The sequence below is a fragment of the Erpetoichthys calabaricus genome, chromosome 6, assembly GCF_900747795.2.
Source record: "Erpetoichthys calabaricus chromosome 6, fErpCal1.3, whole genome shotgun sequence".
Taxonomy (NCBI): domain Eukaryota; kingdom Metazoa; phylum Chordata; class Cladistia; order Polypteriformes; family Polypteridae; genus Erpetoichthys; species Erpetoichthys calabaricus.
The window spans coordinates 54,284,991-54,302,094 of NC_041399.2; positions in this window are offsets into that span (position 1 = coordinate 54,284,991).

The window sequence follows — 17,104 nt, forward strand, 5'->3', positions numbered from 1 at the left end:
CAAACCAGCCCTGTTTAATTAGAACAATTGAATGCAAAAGGAAATGCGTGTACAACACAAAAAAGCAAGTCATCCCATCTTCCTTTTTACGAAGTCTGCCCAAGATGGCAGCTCTTCCGGATTTCAGCCATTCTAGGATGACAAGGCAGGTCCAGGTGGATGGACCCTGGAAGTGACGTCAGGGATAGAATGGTGTCAATCTTCATTTCGCAGAAAGGGGAGAAGAGAGATCATTATTACACAGTGCCTTCTCCTACCACCTAAGCATTTAAGCTGTTTCCCATGCAGATGTGCGTGACACCACATTAGCAACAGCCACCACTGCTTGAAACCTCTGGTGTGTATGGCCAAAACTGCGGCTGTTAGATATTTTCCCATTCCGGCAGAATGGATTGGTAAAGTTGCTGGTCATTGGCAGGCAGAGGATCATCACATGCTCTATGGGATTCAGATCAGAAGAAAAAGCAGGCCTGGGCAGCACCTGCACTGCAGCATATCTCACCACAGTTGTGACAAGAGCAGCTGTTTGAACCCTACATTGTCCTGCTGTACGGTCAGACAAGAACATCTAACAAGCTGCACTGCAATAGCAATATGGAGCCTGTCCGTCTCTGTCCTGTCAGTGATGTGGACATTGTTTGTTTGGGCAGTTTCAGCAGCAATATGAGTGGTACATCTGAAGCAGTCTTTTTGATGGACTAATCAGATGTGTCAGACCTACACTGGTATGATGACTCAATGGTAATCAGTGGACATCTGTCCTATCAGTCTGCTGCAACAGTTCTTGAGGTCAGGACAGAGTACAGCAGTTTAATTCATAGTGTCTTGCAGTGATTAGGTCATGATATGCCTGTCTGCAGCAGGCAAATGGTTTTCTCTTTTGCTTCTGGTAACATTCAAAGTATTATGAAATGCACAAAAAATTGACTGAGTGTGACTTTGCTCTGACCTAAGCTTTGAAGTAAGGCCTTTTTAAAGATGGCATGATTAGGTTCACCTGGACATGGCTGGGAAAAGTGCATCCAGTAAGCTTATGTGTTTTTTAACAAGTTGCATTGCCTCACTGCATAAGCCATATTACTTTTTCAGAGGGCTAAACCAGCTCTTGTGAAAGTACATAAGCTATACTGTAGTTTCCTCATTCCACAAAATGTTGTCTTTCTATTTGCATTAGTATATTTTAACTCATGCTGACTTTCAAAATGAAAAATGGAATAACTCAATAAGCACAAAATGAAAGATTGATAAAATATGTTTTTAAAGAAGGTAAATGTTTATTATGTATGGACTGTGTGTTGTTTATCTCATCTTTATGGATGTATATCGTCATAAAGATGAGACATACTCAGATAAAGGTTTGGGGCAGCCACCTGTATAATCTGGTATCCTGGCTGCAAAAGTCGTTTTTATGTAAATAAACAGCACTGAGGAATTAGGACAAAGGGCAGGGTTTTAAAGGGGAAGACAGGAAGTGAGGTCATAAGGATCAGGGACGTGTTTGTTCTCCATTGGTTTGGGCCCGGACGTGATGTCAGAGGGGCCGGAGCCAGTAAAGTCTCCTTCCATTGGCTCGGTCCCGGAAATGATGTCACGAGAGCCAGGTGGAATCTCCCAGGAATGGTCTGCAGGCAAGAAAGAAAAAGAGTCAGTGCACTCTGCCACCTCCCAGCATATCTCAGAACTGCCGTCACTCAAGCCCTTTAGCTGCCTCCCATGCGCACGTGTGTGACAATATACAGATTTGTGTTGATGCCTATTCAGAATCATCCAAAGTGTCTCCTTTTGCGTTACATAGTGTGCTATAGTATAGTATATATTTGGGCAAAATATTGTTTTTAGTGAACTAAATTGGGAATATATGTACATCAACAATGTCTTAGATAACGGCTAATGAAAGTAAAACATTTCTGTCATTGTTAAATTCACTTGCAATGCACATTTCATAGGACCGGAAGAAACAAAAGCCCAAATTAATTGTTACTTTTAAGTATGTGTTAAATCCAGTACTTCATTTTTATTTTTAAAGGAGAGAAGAATGATCAGTTCATTGTTAATGCTACCATAATTATTACATTTTATTTAAATACGGATATAGACAATTCAGAGATTAACAGTGTGTTTATGTGTTGTGCCTTGGAGACGTGATTCATAATATTTACTCAATAGCAGTTTCCCTCTGAGATACTTGTTTATAATTTTGGGTGGAAGACATGGATCACTGTCTTTTTCCAGCCAAAAACAAAAGAACAAAACAAACTTAAGTTCATAATTCATAGTGAAAAATCAACAGAAAATCAAATGTAAATATTTCTAAATGCAGAGTGTAGGTAAGTATAAGCAGTATTATTGGAACCTTGGGAGTTTTACTGTCTGCAAACAATTGTTTTATGCACTGTAGCTAAATATTAGGATGTGACAAAAATGCAGGAAAAATTATATAAACAACAATAGATAAACATTATTAGAAATCCAACACATGATACATCACTACTTTTCCACATACTGTGGAAGATATCTCAAAATATTTTGGTGACATTACTGAACCCAGAATTAGATCTTGGGATTAAACCTCATAAAATTAGCGACTCCCTTCCCCACATGCTTCAGATTGTGGAGTCAGCAGAAGTGTTGTCAAAAACGTTCAAGTGGCAGTGACAGTGAATATGAGGCCAGAGCTGGGAGTGAGACAGAGAGAAGTGAGGTAAAAGGTGGGAGTTTGTACTGTTTACTGGCTGAGGTTCAACACTTACAGTAAGTACTAAGAGACAGGGTTTTGTTTTCTGTTTATTCATTTACTGGTTTGATTCTGTCCTTTTGGTTTCATCTCCCTTGTGTTTATTTTGAGAACAATAACCACCGTCAATATGTTAAGGTTTTAGATGCTTTAGTTTATTTTTCAGGTTTGCAGGCCATCTTGAGAATCATCCTCCAACTGTCACGATAGTCATGTTTTCTGTCATAGTTTGGTATATTAATTGCCTTGAACCCAGTGCAGCAGTAATATGTTTCATGGTGCATTCTATTAGTGAATTAAATGTGTTAGAAACCAGATGAACTGGAGATATATGGGTGAATAACCAGACATTTCAATCATGTTAGTGGAATGATTAGTGGTGGACAAAAGTGTGCCTCGCTCAGTTAATTTACAAAGTTCACTAGATAGAAAGGTCCTAATGTCAATTTTGTAAGGATGACACATTTTGATATTACTTCATTTTAAGTGATAAAATTAAATTTTATTTTATAAAAATCTGCCTAAATTATTATGTTTTTCTTTTTTTTCCTTGGCTTTATTGCATGTATTTCAACTCACCTGCATATGGATAAGTGTATTTTTAAACGAACTGTTCTAGCAGTGCTCTGATTTTTTAACGGAGAAGCCACAGAATCCTGAAATTATTTTAAGAATAAAGGTAGCACATTGCTTTTATACCAGGATGACAACCTAGTGAAAGCCAGCTTTCACAGAGCAAATTTCATCATGTTAACATCTGCCTTCTTGCTGCAGGGCAGGTGACTGATTTGCTGACAGACGCAAAAAAGTTGAAAAAATTCTTAGGATTCCCTGAACCTTGGACAACTTCAAAAAAAAACAAAAAACAAATTTAGTTTATATACGTATAATCTTTTGGGGTGCATGAAAATTTGTGTCTGGCAAAGTGAGCATTAAGGATCAGGAGAGGTTGATAATTTCAATGCTGAGCATTTGCTTTAGCTTTCAATTCTAGATCAATATACTTTAATATTGTAGTTAACAAATTAATTGCATCCAAATCAGATAGTAAAACAAGCCTTTTAGAAAAACTATTTAGAAAAATTTGAAATATTGGGCCAAGTGTTTAATAAAGTAAAATAAACTAACAATTTTTTCATTAGAAAAGGTATAAATCAATAATACCATATCTTATAGATAAAAAACCTTTTTTAATTTTCTGTTGTCAAACAATGCTACTGAAATGAGCAAAGCACAACAATATCAAGTCACGACTGGCTCCGCTGGTCTTTTGACACATAGGGGACTATTGTTTCATTCTTAAATCTTTTTTTAAAAAAAATACTATTATTAATTTGGCAAACATGTAATACCAATATGATCATAACATGAGCCTGATCTGACAAACTAATTGCAGAAATCTACATTGACCAAAACAGTGTTCTGGAAAATTCAGGTGGATTGTTTTTTGTATTAGCTTAACTAAACAGATGATTCACACTTCTCAAGACATTCACGTTTCTGTTCTAAACATGAGATACTGTACATGAGCATTGTATGTACAAAGAACCTTCTGAATTTGAAATCTCTGTGTTGCTAACACTTATCCACCAAAGACATTTTCTTCTACTTATAACTTTATTTGGTTAGGCTTTGGATACTGAATGGACACCCGGTTCCTCCCTGTGTGGATAGCGCTTTGAGTACTGAGAAAAGCGCTATATAAATGCAATGAATTATTATTATTATAAAGTCTTATGTTGAATGAAAGAGTCAACAGCTGATTTTGCAATGCTGTGAAATATGGGTCCAACACAGGGGATAGACAATATGAAAAAATAAGAATGTAATAAGAAATAAGAAGAAATCAGCAAATGAGAAAAATTACCAGATAGATTTAATGGCAAAATTGTAGCAAACTTTGGAAGCATCAGGTACTAGGGTGAGAAATGCTCAGAGACATGCTGAAAAGCGTGACTAATTAATATATCAAAGTAGATTTGGTGATAAGGATGCGCAAAGAAAGGTAGCACAATACATTACACATCCTACGGCAGTCATTATTGCATACTTTCTGAAGGAAGTTGTAACAGCGGAGAGCATCAATGAAAGCAGGAAAGTATGTGCAATGATAGTCAGCACTATGATTAGAAGGTAAAAAGGAATGCAAGTAGAGTAATTTGCCTTTTTGAGTAATTACAAAGATGAATGCTCTCAACAACTGGATGATTGTTAATTTAGACAAGCAGTCGATGCTTATCTTACTCCAAGATACATGTACAGTAAAAGTTATTCTGAATATGCAAAAGACCTTTTGTGATATTTGCACAATGTATATGTAATGAGTTTCATTCAGCACCCTTTGTGTGTTTCTGCTTTGCGCAATGTGGCTCTGCTATTGTAGACATTCCAGTCATCCAACTAGAAAGCAAATTGCCTATTGAGGTAAAGATTTGGTCTTCTTGAAAGGCTAACATTTTTAATTTCAGTTACAGCACACTCTTCTCACCTCTTTTAAAAGGTTAATGAGACCAGACACATATAGATCCCTACAGTATGATTATTAACATATATACAGTATCAGAAATTTAATACATGTCTTCTGTTCCACTGATCACTTTTTTGTTCAAGCAGTGCTGAAAAGTGTGGCATGGTTTGGTTTTCATCTTTGAATTTCATTGAGAATTTCTACTTTTAGTGTATCTAAAATGTCAAATAATTTTATTTAACTTAAGCTATACATTTTTAATCCCAAATTCATGGATTCATATAATAATAATAATAATATGTTTTATTTATATAGCATCTTTCCCAAGCTCAAGTAAATGCAAAGATTTAAAAACTAACATACAGTATGATGTACAGTAACTGGTATGCACTATGTATAATTTCCTGAGCAGCAGAACAAACACAGGACAGTCTCGTCATTATCTTAAGATGCTTACTAAAGAACCCTTAAAAAGAAAGTTTGCAAATATTAAAATACATCTTCTAATTTATTTTGACAGAGTCACAAGGCAGAAACAATCGCTGGTCAAGATGTTAGTATATCACAAAGCAGTCTTACCTAAGAATTATTAAGCCATAAAACGGCATGGAAGTAGATGATGAGAGTGTCACTGACGAGCAGCTCAGCTTGACACCAAACCAGGCAAACTACACAGTTCAGAAAATGCCAATGGATCAATACTCAAGATAAACTACAGGCATGTATGGAAGAAACAGCATGCAACAAAAATTGGTTCTGCCCCAGAAATAATGCCACCTATTAAAGTGATTATATGAACAATGGTTAGTATAAATGGGATCCTTTTAACATCTTTATAGATTCTGTCACTGATTAAAGGCACGGACTAAGAAGAAATAAGGACTAAAAGATGTAAAAGATGCAAAGATCAAAAACCAGAACTTCAAACAATCAGTTGCCAAAGCCAAGAGCAACAATCAGAAAACTAAGAGACAAAAAAGCATGCTGATTTCATTTTGCCACATAAACAATAAAAAAGAAAACCAAATATGATTCACAGAATCCGCAATCTTGGATAAAGACAATAGCACCAAGTGGTTTTATTTGAATTTGTTGATGATGTGATTGTATTGCCAGGAGATGGAAGGCAGCAGGTCATGAGGGTAGAGGTTAACGACAGTCTGACAAAATGATACTGCATGCTAAATAAAACAGTGTCATGAAAAAATAAAAAGGGAATGGTAAAAATGTATCAACATTAGTAAAACATGTTTTTGTGCAAAAATAATCATACTTTCTGCAGTTCATATATAAGAAAAACCCAAGTAAAAGACAAACAAAGACGTATTAACAGTTATCCTTAAAAAAATTAATAAAGAACACAGAATCACAACTTTGTGAAAGAGTTGAAGGTTAGTAGTCTTAAAGACGAATTTGAAGTGGAAATGCAGGTATGTGTGTGTTTTCTTGTCATGGCTCTAACTGTTACAATTGTAATTGAATTATAGCATGCTTATACTTCATCAAAAGAATTCAAATTTTCTATTACCAAGCTACTATAAAAGTGTACAAGACCTCAAGTGCAATGATCAGTGTTAATTTTAAAAATTTCCTGACTTCTTTCTGTTATTTGTGGTTTTTTATATTCCCTAGAATAAAGTTTTAAAAAATGTAAAAGAATTTTATAGAAAGATTTTAAAAGACTTTGTGATGCCATATTTATTATAATTGTAACAGTGTCACTATGTAAGAATGACCAAAAGTACACGGTGCTTGACATCACCTCTGAGAAAGTATGAAGGTCAATGCTGTTCACTTCCATGTTATCCAAGATTATGGATATAAACTTAGCTCTTTGGCATTTGTGGTTTTTTTTTTTTGTTTTGTTTTATCTTTTTGATTAAAGACTTTGGTGCTTCAACATTCTGACTACAATTTAGTTTTCTGTTTTAGGCTTGACAAAAGATAGGACCGGCGCTTAGGTTTTTGAAGCTTTGGCTTGGTTAACAACAAACATCCCATCTTCTGGTCCCTTACCCTTAAAAACTGTGTCTTTTTCTCTTTCTCTATTCAGACAGTAACAAGGCTAGTATTTCTGATTAAAGCTTTATTGTAAATAAAAAGAAATGCATATAATTGTGCAGGGATATATACTGTGCCACAGCCCGTAATATTCATGTAGTGACTCAAGCACTGTATATCTGTTAAAATATTAAAACTACCGAGAGTGTCTTTCAATGAAAAGAGCGAAACAGCAGTGAAATACGATGTATCCAGGTGGCAGAGAACAGAACAAGCTGAACAGAAACTGTTGACTTTGAACAAGTGACGGTCCATTGATTTGGCAAACTTTCAGGGAATGTCAAGAGTAATCAATTAATAACTTTTAACAACAGCTATTTTTGAATTCATTTAAAACTATGTTTTGCCAGCCTGCAGGGAATAGAAATAAACTGACGTCTGACATGTTAGCGATTGATACAAGTGTATGGACACACTTGAACAGGAAATCATTCTGAATGCAAAATGTGACAAACAGAATGACACCATTAACGCAGTAACCAGAAGGAAACAAGACAATAAATAAAAGTAGTTTTTAAAAAACCAAAATGTGAAATGTTGATGATAAAAGAATTGTGCTTCCATAGGTTTTCTATAATCCACTTGTAATGAGGATACATTGTTTTATTGGCAGATTACAAATGCTCTCTTAGTCAAAGGATTTTGTAAATGGCATTTTTGAATATACTCCAGCTTAGCTTATTTGACTTTTTCACTTCTTCATTTAAAAAATAAAGATTCTTCCACTTTAATCTTGGTATGGTTTATGAGAAGTAACCCAAAGACTGCAGTAGTTAGTATTGTTTCCTCACAGTTCCTGAGTTTATATTACACCCTGGCCACTGCCTTTGTGAAGTTTGCATATTCTCCCTCTACATCCCTAAATGTACCTCCAGGCACTCCTCCTTTCTTCCTTCTTCCTTTTGTTTTCTCTGTGCCATGGGTGTCCTTGTGTGATGGACTGGAGATCCTTCCAAGTTTGGTTCCTGCCGGTGCCTAGTGCAAGTCAGATGGACACTAAGGGCTCATTATCCTAAACTGGAAAAGTTAGAACATTGAAATAAGGATTGTATATAACGTGGAAAACTAAAGTTTGCAATATGTATTTCTTAAAGTAATAGAAGAACAAGCCACCACATTTTGCTGTATTTTTAGTGTTCATGATTATAAGTGTGGTTTTATCTTTAGTGCCAAGAACATTCCTTTTATTTCTGCTCAGCATGGAGAGAATACTATAATATGAATATAAAAGCATTAGTGAATATCCATCCATTTTCAGACCTGCTTCATCCAATTCAAGGTAATGGTGGGGCAAAGTCTATTGCAGGAGAGTAAGGCAGGAAATATCAAAATGGGACTGCAGTTATTGCAAGTCAAACACCCACACCAGCTCACACTGGAGCAACCTAATATGCCCATCTTTGAGATGTGGCTGAAAAATTGGCCATAAATGAGGACAACATGCACAATGTACACAGGCAATGATGAGTCTTGAATTTTTATTTACCTTGTGTGGAAAACTTGGAATACTATATTTTTTAAGCTTTTTGTTTGGTTTTATACATTTGATTACATTTAATAAGTTAAATACAATGCTATACCTTATTTAAATCCAATCTGACATCCAGTGCCCTCCAAAACTCAAAATGTTTAACATTAGTCATCCCATACAAAAGGTACACTTAACTGAACATGCTGAACTGCTGCTAACTCTCTGGTTATGTCAAAATTTGCAAACTATTACATACCTCATATGAACTGTTATTTCATATTAGTGAAAAACAACTGCCTCATGTAAACCCCTTTAAACTGTTCACTAATACACCCGTTCTTGCTATGTAATACTCAGTCTTTTCCTGAATTATTCCTTCCATTAATCTAACTGTAATTTATGTTGAGGTCAATGGCTATGGTGATCTAGGAGTCCATTGCAGTGTACAAGTTTTTAAATAAAAAGTGTGCCACTCAGGCTCCATGGGTGTTCCCGGTCTTGCAACTTCCAAGGTGTTTAATGAGGAGACTGGGCTAATCGCCCTTGCTTGTGAGTGTGTGATTGGTTTCAATTTCATCTCTGACTCTCCACAAGTCATAATTAAGATGCTGCACCCATGGAAGTATAAAGAGGAGACAAATTAAGGGAGACTGGAAGAAACCAAGTGTCAAGAAAGGCAGAATATCGAGTGTGAGCCAGCACAGTGGTGAGATGGTAGGTGGTCAGTGCCCCATGACGGAGTGAGAGGAACAGCACTCCAAACGTGGGCCACTCCTGCTGAACAGTCTTGAGGAGCAGGTGCAATCAAGGTGGCAGTGGTCCTGCTGTACCAACAGATAGGTGGCACGACAATAGAGGTCCATCTCCATGCATCCCGGCAGATGCCGAAGGATGGTGGTCAGGACAAGTGCCTGAGAGAGGGACCATGGTTATTGGCATCTCAGCCTGGCTGCAAGATCCGAAGTGTGAGCTGGGGAGATGGACGGAGAATGGTATACTAGGTTTACAAAAAAGGCAAGAAAAGGACACCAAATGTTACCATTTTTTTGTATTCTTGAATTTTAATGATTGAAAGAACTTATTTAGTGTTGGCTTTAATCTCAATGACTGCACTGATTTTAAAGAGGATTATTTATTGATTGAGACTGCACTGCACTCGTTGCTGGACACTTTGTAAATAAAAAGCACTGCACACTTTTGCACCATCTCTTGCTGTGTTGTGTCCTCATTGCCCAATCCATTATGATTTCATGACCATCAATGACTCAGATTCAAGAAGAAAATGCTAGCTGTGGGCAACATGGGCATCACAATGGCCTACAGTTAATTGGGTGAATTGAAATTATGATGTGGAGACTATAGAACATTCTTTCAAAAATTATTGGGTCAGATTAGACGGTGTGTTGGCATTTAACAGGAAAAATAGTACAAGGATACATACTATTTGTCAAAAAATGATTTACCGTGCTGTTGCAATTACAAGACAAGTTTGGTCAAGCTAGACACTCATCCATTTATTTTAGCTGCTTAACCCCTTCAGGATCAAAAGGAGCCTGAGCCAATCCTGGCCTTGAAAAGGCACCAGATGGGACCCAACCCTAACGTGGGTGCCAGTCCCATTTGGGGCATACACACAATTGTGCAACTTGAATTCGGCTGTCAGCGTGTCTTTGGACTATGAGGAGAAATCAGAAGAAATAACATGTAAACCTCCCACAGAACCAATACCTAGGCACTAACAGCTGTAGACTAAAGGAGTGGTTGAAATTACATGATAAAATAATGGAAGAATATAACAAGAACAACAGGCTGTATTGAGTGCTATAGCCTAGTGGCTCAGTCTTGGATTTCCAAATGGAATCCCAAAAGACTTCAGTTAATCATTAAAACTATCTTTGCTCAAATTTTATAAAACAAACCATACTCTATATAATTGTTTTCTGAGATTACACTCAGTAGTATATTGCCGTGGCATGGTGTCTAATATAGAGAGACACAATATAAAATAAAGCTGTTTTGCGTTTATTGTAACCTTAAATCTGAGTAACAAACGTTGCCAAATGAGATGTGAGGCCTCCAGAAAATCAGGCCAGAGCCTTCACTGTCCTACCCAGAAGAGTCTCACCCAATCCAATCAGTCCCCTTACTACTACTTTTGCTGGCTCCAGAACAAGCAGGCCCCAAAATTGGAAGCTGGCTGGCTATAAAAGTCCCAAAAATATAAAACAATACACAACAAGGCAGAGAACCACAACACCCTGGCTTATCTAGACAAGTCATTCAAAGACAAGTCAGGATCAGGAAATCTACTATACACTTGTATGAAGAGTTTTTTTGTTTAGATACGTCAACATCTGAGTTTGTGGATAAACTAATGTGCCGAATCTTTATAGTTGTGAAATATGTTGTGTAAAGCAGGTGCCTCCATCCCTTGTGATTTTATATAAATAAGCTAATAGAATTATCAGGTGTGGTGGATTGCCGGCTTCTTTCGCTGGCCCTCACCCCCAGGCCGCCAGGAGGAGCTCTCCCAGCAGCGTGGACATGCCCTGAGTTCCAGCAGGGCCTCATGGACTATGTAGTTTTTATACACAGCCCTGCTGGATACCTTGGGGGCCACCAGGCGTCGCTGTAGGGGGGCTCGTAGGCTCGCATGTGCCCTATAACCCGGGAGTACGTCACGGTCACGTGACAGGAAGAAACGATGTGCTCCCGGGTTGAAGAAAAGATAGATAGATAGATAGATAGATAGATACTTTATTAATCCCGATGGGAAATTCACAAGGACTGTTTACTCTGACCCGGAAGGGAAAAGGAACTGTGGACTGTTGAATGGGAACACCTCCGGGTCAGGGTGTATTAAAGGACTCTGGGAAGCCCAGTACACTGAGCTGAGCTGGGAGGAAGGGTGGCAAAGTGTCTGGGAGAGTGGAGGATTGGTTATTATTATTATTATTGAGTATTGTGGAGTGGAGTGTGCTTGGTGCACATTATTATTATATAATCTATAATAATAAAAGGCAAAGCCCTCACTGACTGACTCACTCACTGACTGACTGACTGACTGACTGACTCATCACTAATTCTCCAACTTCCCGTGTAGGTGGAAGGCTGAAATATGGCAGGCTCATTCCTTACAGCTTACTTACAAAAGTTAGGCAGGTTTCATTTCGAAATTCAAAGCGTAATGGTCATAACTGGAACATATTTTTTGTCCATACACTGTAATGGAGGAGGCGGAGTCACGTATCGCGTCATCACGCCTCCTACGTAATCACGTGAACTAAAAACAAGGAAGACATTTACAGCACGAGTCACACGCGGGAACGAAGGTAAATGACGTTAATTTTTGACTGTCTTTTAATACTGTGTAAGCATACATATTAACACATGTGCAATTAAACGTGTGCATTTACGGGGTGATTTCTGAGGCTTAAAAGCTCACCTTTTATCAAACGCGGGAAGAAAGGTAACTGACGTTGTTCACTGTCTTTTAATACTGTGTAACCATACATATTAACACATGTCCAATTAAACGTGTGCATTTACGGGGTGATTTCTCAGGCTTAAAAGCTCGCCTTTTACTAAAAAGGTAAATGCAAAACTATTTTCAATCAGTTTATTGAAACGCTCCCGTTAAGGATTGCAATAACATATTCGCGAGATAAAAGAACGAAGTAGGGGGAAATGGAGGAACAGCCGCAAACAGCGAAGAGCAAAAGATTTATTAAACAATTGAGAACGGAGCGATTTAAGCATACAAGCATGTTCATAAGGGAAACAAAGCACGGTGTAAAACGTAAGTTTAAATTAAGTTTATAGAAACGCTCCCGCTGCGGATTGCAATAACATATTCGCGAGATAAAAGTTTAATGAGAAGACACGAGGTATAAACGAAGCACACGCCGTGGCGCAACGTTAGGGGCAACAGTTTCAACCATTCTATGATCTGCTTCTCGCAACTGAAAGACGGCACATGGCGGATGTTAGCCGACTTGCTGACCGCAACGTTAGGGGGCTTCAACTATGGCGCTGACGCAACATCTCAGTGCCAACACTTTGCAGACTGTACTTAAAAGACACGCCCTCCTCACTGGACAGTTAAAAACACCAATCAAACTAACGATGACATCAAGTATTACCCAATCAAAAGTAGGAAAGGAGGCATCTTCATAAAATGCGTGTGGGATGATTTGCATGAGACGCTGCTTTAAAAAAAAAAAATGATACAAAAAATACGGGATAAATCCCGTCCAGTATTGATTCAAAACGGGACGCGCAATTTCATTCTCAAACACGGCACGATTCCGTATTTTAAAGGACGGGTGGCAACCCTGCAGTGCCAGGTAACCACCCATACAATCAGATTGTGATTCAGACTAGGAATGCAATGAATGTAATTACCCCGATCTACATACAAGGCGAAAGTCTTGCAACATTCAAAGATGATGGTTTGGGATAATTACTACTTATTAAGTACAACATTGAACATAAAAGAGCTTATGAAGCCTTGAACCGAAAAAAGCAAGATCTCAGAGATCGTAAAAAAAAAAAAGGAGGTAATGTCGTTTTACTCGCTGTAGATTTTACTCAAACATTACCAGTTATTCCACGAGGGAGACCAGCAGATGAACTCAACGCATGTTTAAAATCCATGCTTCTCCCACGGTCGGTTATATGTCGCGTGTTCTCGGGTAGGTACACCAAAAAATGTATACATTTAAGCATGTAATGGGCAAAGAAAAAATGAGGTATACCCGAAGGCACTGCAGTAGTACTCAATGTAACTTTACTTCTTAAATGTTAATGTTTTACTGTTTAATAATTTATACGCTTCTTATATATTGTTCAAATTCTTTTATCAAAATACCAGTGACAGCGCAATGCACGATAACATGGAGTGAATACACCATACGCATCCGCCCACGGCCGCCCTGGTGTGCGCAGATAGGAGTTGATTCTAAAATAAAATAAACATAAAAAGAGTAATACATTCATCACCCATAAAGCTGATAGCAGACGTGACGTATTATATGTGTACCACATTTCAAGTCAATACGTGAAACGGTTTGCAAGCTACATGTGATTTCAAATCCTGGACAGACCAACGAAAAGCCACGGTAGCAAATTATAGAAGAAGATTTTACTGTTTAATAATTTATATTTATATGAAATGTGCTTCTTATATATTACTTCATATTAACATATGATAATGATGTTAATGTTGTTTATATTGATTTCTATGTTATTGTAAGTGCATCTATGTGTGTATATGTATGTATGTATGTGTATATATATATATATATATATATATATATATATATATATATATATATATATATATATACATATATATATATATATATATATATATATATATATATATATATATATATATAAAAAATATATGTGTATATGTATATATAATATATCTGTATATGTGTGTATATCTGTGTGTATATGTGTATATGTATGTGTATATATATATGACAGCAACACTCATAACAATGACAACACAATTACATTGACAATCATGTTACGTTATTTTTAAAATGTTTCCTTTACTTTTTCATAACCTCTTTAACACACTACTTCTCCGCTGCGAAGCGCGGGTATTTTGCTAGTGTATGTATATATGTATGTCTATATATATATGTAAATATGTATATGCATATATATGTGTCTGTATGTGTATATATATATATATATATGTGTGTGTGTGTGTGTATGTATGTATGTGTATATGTATATATGTATGTGTGTGTGTATGTGTGTGTGTATATGTATGTGTATATATATGTTGATATGTGTATATATATATGTATATATATGTGGATGTGTATATGTATTTATATATATATGTATATATGTATATATATATGTATATGTAGATATGTGTATATGTAGATATGTATATATATGTATATATGTTTATGTATATATATGTTTACATAACCTCTTTAACACACTACTTCTCCGCTGCGAAGCGCGGGTATTTTGCTAGTAAATAATAATTGGACTTTTATCTGGTGTCTGACGTCTGGTCTGAGGGTTCAAGGGGTCATGGAGACCTCTAATCTTTTACAGTGGCGTAGTCGGCAGGAGGATTCTCTGGCCGTTCAGTTTTGGCAGAGGACCTGAAATTAAACAAATTTCTGTGGAAAGAGAACCCCAAGAAGACAGCGTCAGGACACACAGAAAAGTTCACCATACTCCGTGGGCTGCGCTGATGAATCTCGCCTCGTATCTGGTCGACATGGGGAAGAAGTCGGGGAAAAAGAAGAACAACACCGACTGGGTAAAAAACATGACCAACGCCGAGTTGGCCTGGACTCGCCTGACTGGGTGTGCCGACGACAGGGAGCTGGTAATGGCTGAAGAAGCCCGAAGGGTGCAACAGCAGGAATGTTGCCAGCCAGGGGCCGCGCCGAAAACCCTGAATGAAGTGGGGACACCGCTGACAAATCTGGAGGTATGTGCCGGGAAAAAGCATGAAGTTTCGGGCAACTTTTATTCCTATTTTGCAGAAACCTACCTCCAGAGAACGGACAGTGCTTCGGATGCCTGCCTCATACCTTACCAAGATGGCCGCGATACCCAGAAGGCAATACAGGCTAAGGGTCGGAAAGCGGTCAGCCCATACGCTGACAACGTCCACGTGACCTCGCGCGACGGCGACCAGGAAGAAGGTCAGTTTGGAGCCGTCGGTGAGGTCAATAATTCCCCAACGCGTCTGCGCTCCCTGAAGGGGAAGGGGGCGGCGAGCGAAGCAGCGCCAATGTTAAATAAAAAGAAAGAGGGGCGGGAAGTGACTGAAGGATCTGCTGTAAGTGGTAAAAAGGCAGACCTCAGTCGGCTTGTTGCAGCCACCCATCCCTCAGAAGACTCCATTTCCCAGAAGCCTCCGCGAAGCCCCGCAGAGCATGTGCCGACAACGGACGTGCACATTGGCTCTCGGCCGGTAGCAGCGCCCAGGCCGTCTAAAATGCGGGACTCAAATCCCCAGGAGCCTTCGCGAAGCCCAGCAGAGCACGTGCCAGGAGCGGACGTGCTCATTGGTTCCCGGTCGGCAGGTGATCATAATAAGGAAGTAGCCTTACTGCCGACCGAGACAAATAACTTTATAAACTTAGGTGAGCTCGACGAATATCTCGAGCCCCTAAATATTTTCTTCCAGGGACTACAAGAGTTAAGGAAGCGAGTGGAGGAGCTGGGAGCTGCAGCCGAAGAGCCGTTGAAGGGACTGCAGGAGTACCTTCGGCGGTTAGGCCGTGAAGCCCCGGCCTCGATTAATGCGGCGGTGCAGGTAGGTGCCCTCTGTACCGTATATAATAAGGGGACACAGTGTGAACCGGCACCGCGTTTAAAAAGTAGCGGTTGCCAAAGTGCTGTGAACCCGACATTGGAGTGTGGCACAATGACGGAGTGGTCGGCAATTGTCCGATAGAACCGGAGCGGCGGTATCAGACGCCGCTCTTGACCAATGCGGACCTTAAGAGCCCGACCCGCGTGAAAAAGGGGTTGCCGTTGGTTACTGGAGGGGCGGAGGAAGTGCCAATCGAACCGGGGCGGCTGGATAGTGCTGTTACCCAGAACGATGTGGTACTAATGACGCCGCCTCCAATAATACATAGGACAACGGGCGTGCAAACAGCAAAGAGGCTCTCTCTTTTCCATAGAGAGCCTCACGCTGTGCACAAGCCCCAGAGAAAGCAGGAGATCCCCAAATTAAAACGAGGGTCTCCTAACAAAATAAAGAAAAGGGCAGAGAGCAGCAAAGCGGCAGTTAACCCCTCCTTGGCGGAGGAGAAGGTGGAGCTGACCGAATTCCCGAGATGTTTCAGGTCTCGGGAAGAAAGGCTACCAGGAGGACGTCGGCGGTGCTACAACTGTCGGCAACCGGGCCACATGTGGCGAAGTTGTCCCCGGAGGACGGGGGAGCGGTGGGAAAGAAGATACACCGTTCCCCCAAGGTTCGCCGGGGGATCTAGACAACGTAGCCAAGGTCCGGATGATGCGTTCTCCTGGAGGAGGACGTCCCTCGCGGGGCTGGTAGCTTCGCCCCAGTTGGCTTCGCTAAGGGGGGGGAATTGTGGTGGATTGCCGGCTTCTTTCTCCGGCCCTCACCCCCAGGCCGCCAGGAGGAGCTCTCCCAGCAGTGTGGACATGCCCCGAGTTCCAGCAGGGCCTCATGGACTATGTAGTTTTTATACACAGCCCTGCTGGATACCTTGGGGGCCACCAGGCGTCGCTGTAGGGGGGCTCGTAGGCTCGCATGTGCCCTATAACCCGGGAGTACGTCACAGTCACGTGACAGGAAGAAACGATGTGCTCCCGGGTTGAAGAAAAGGACTGTTTACCCTGACCCGGA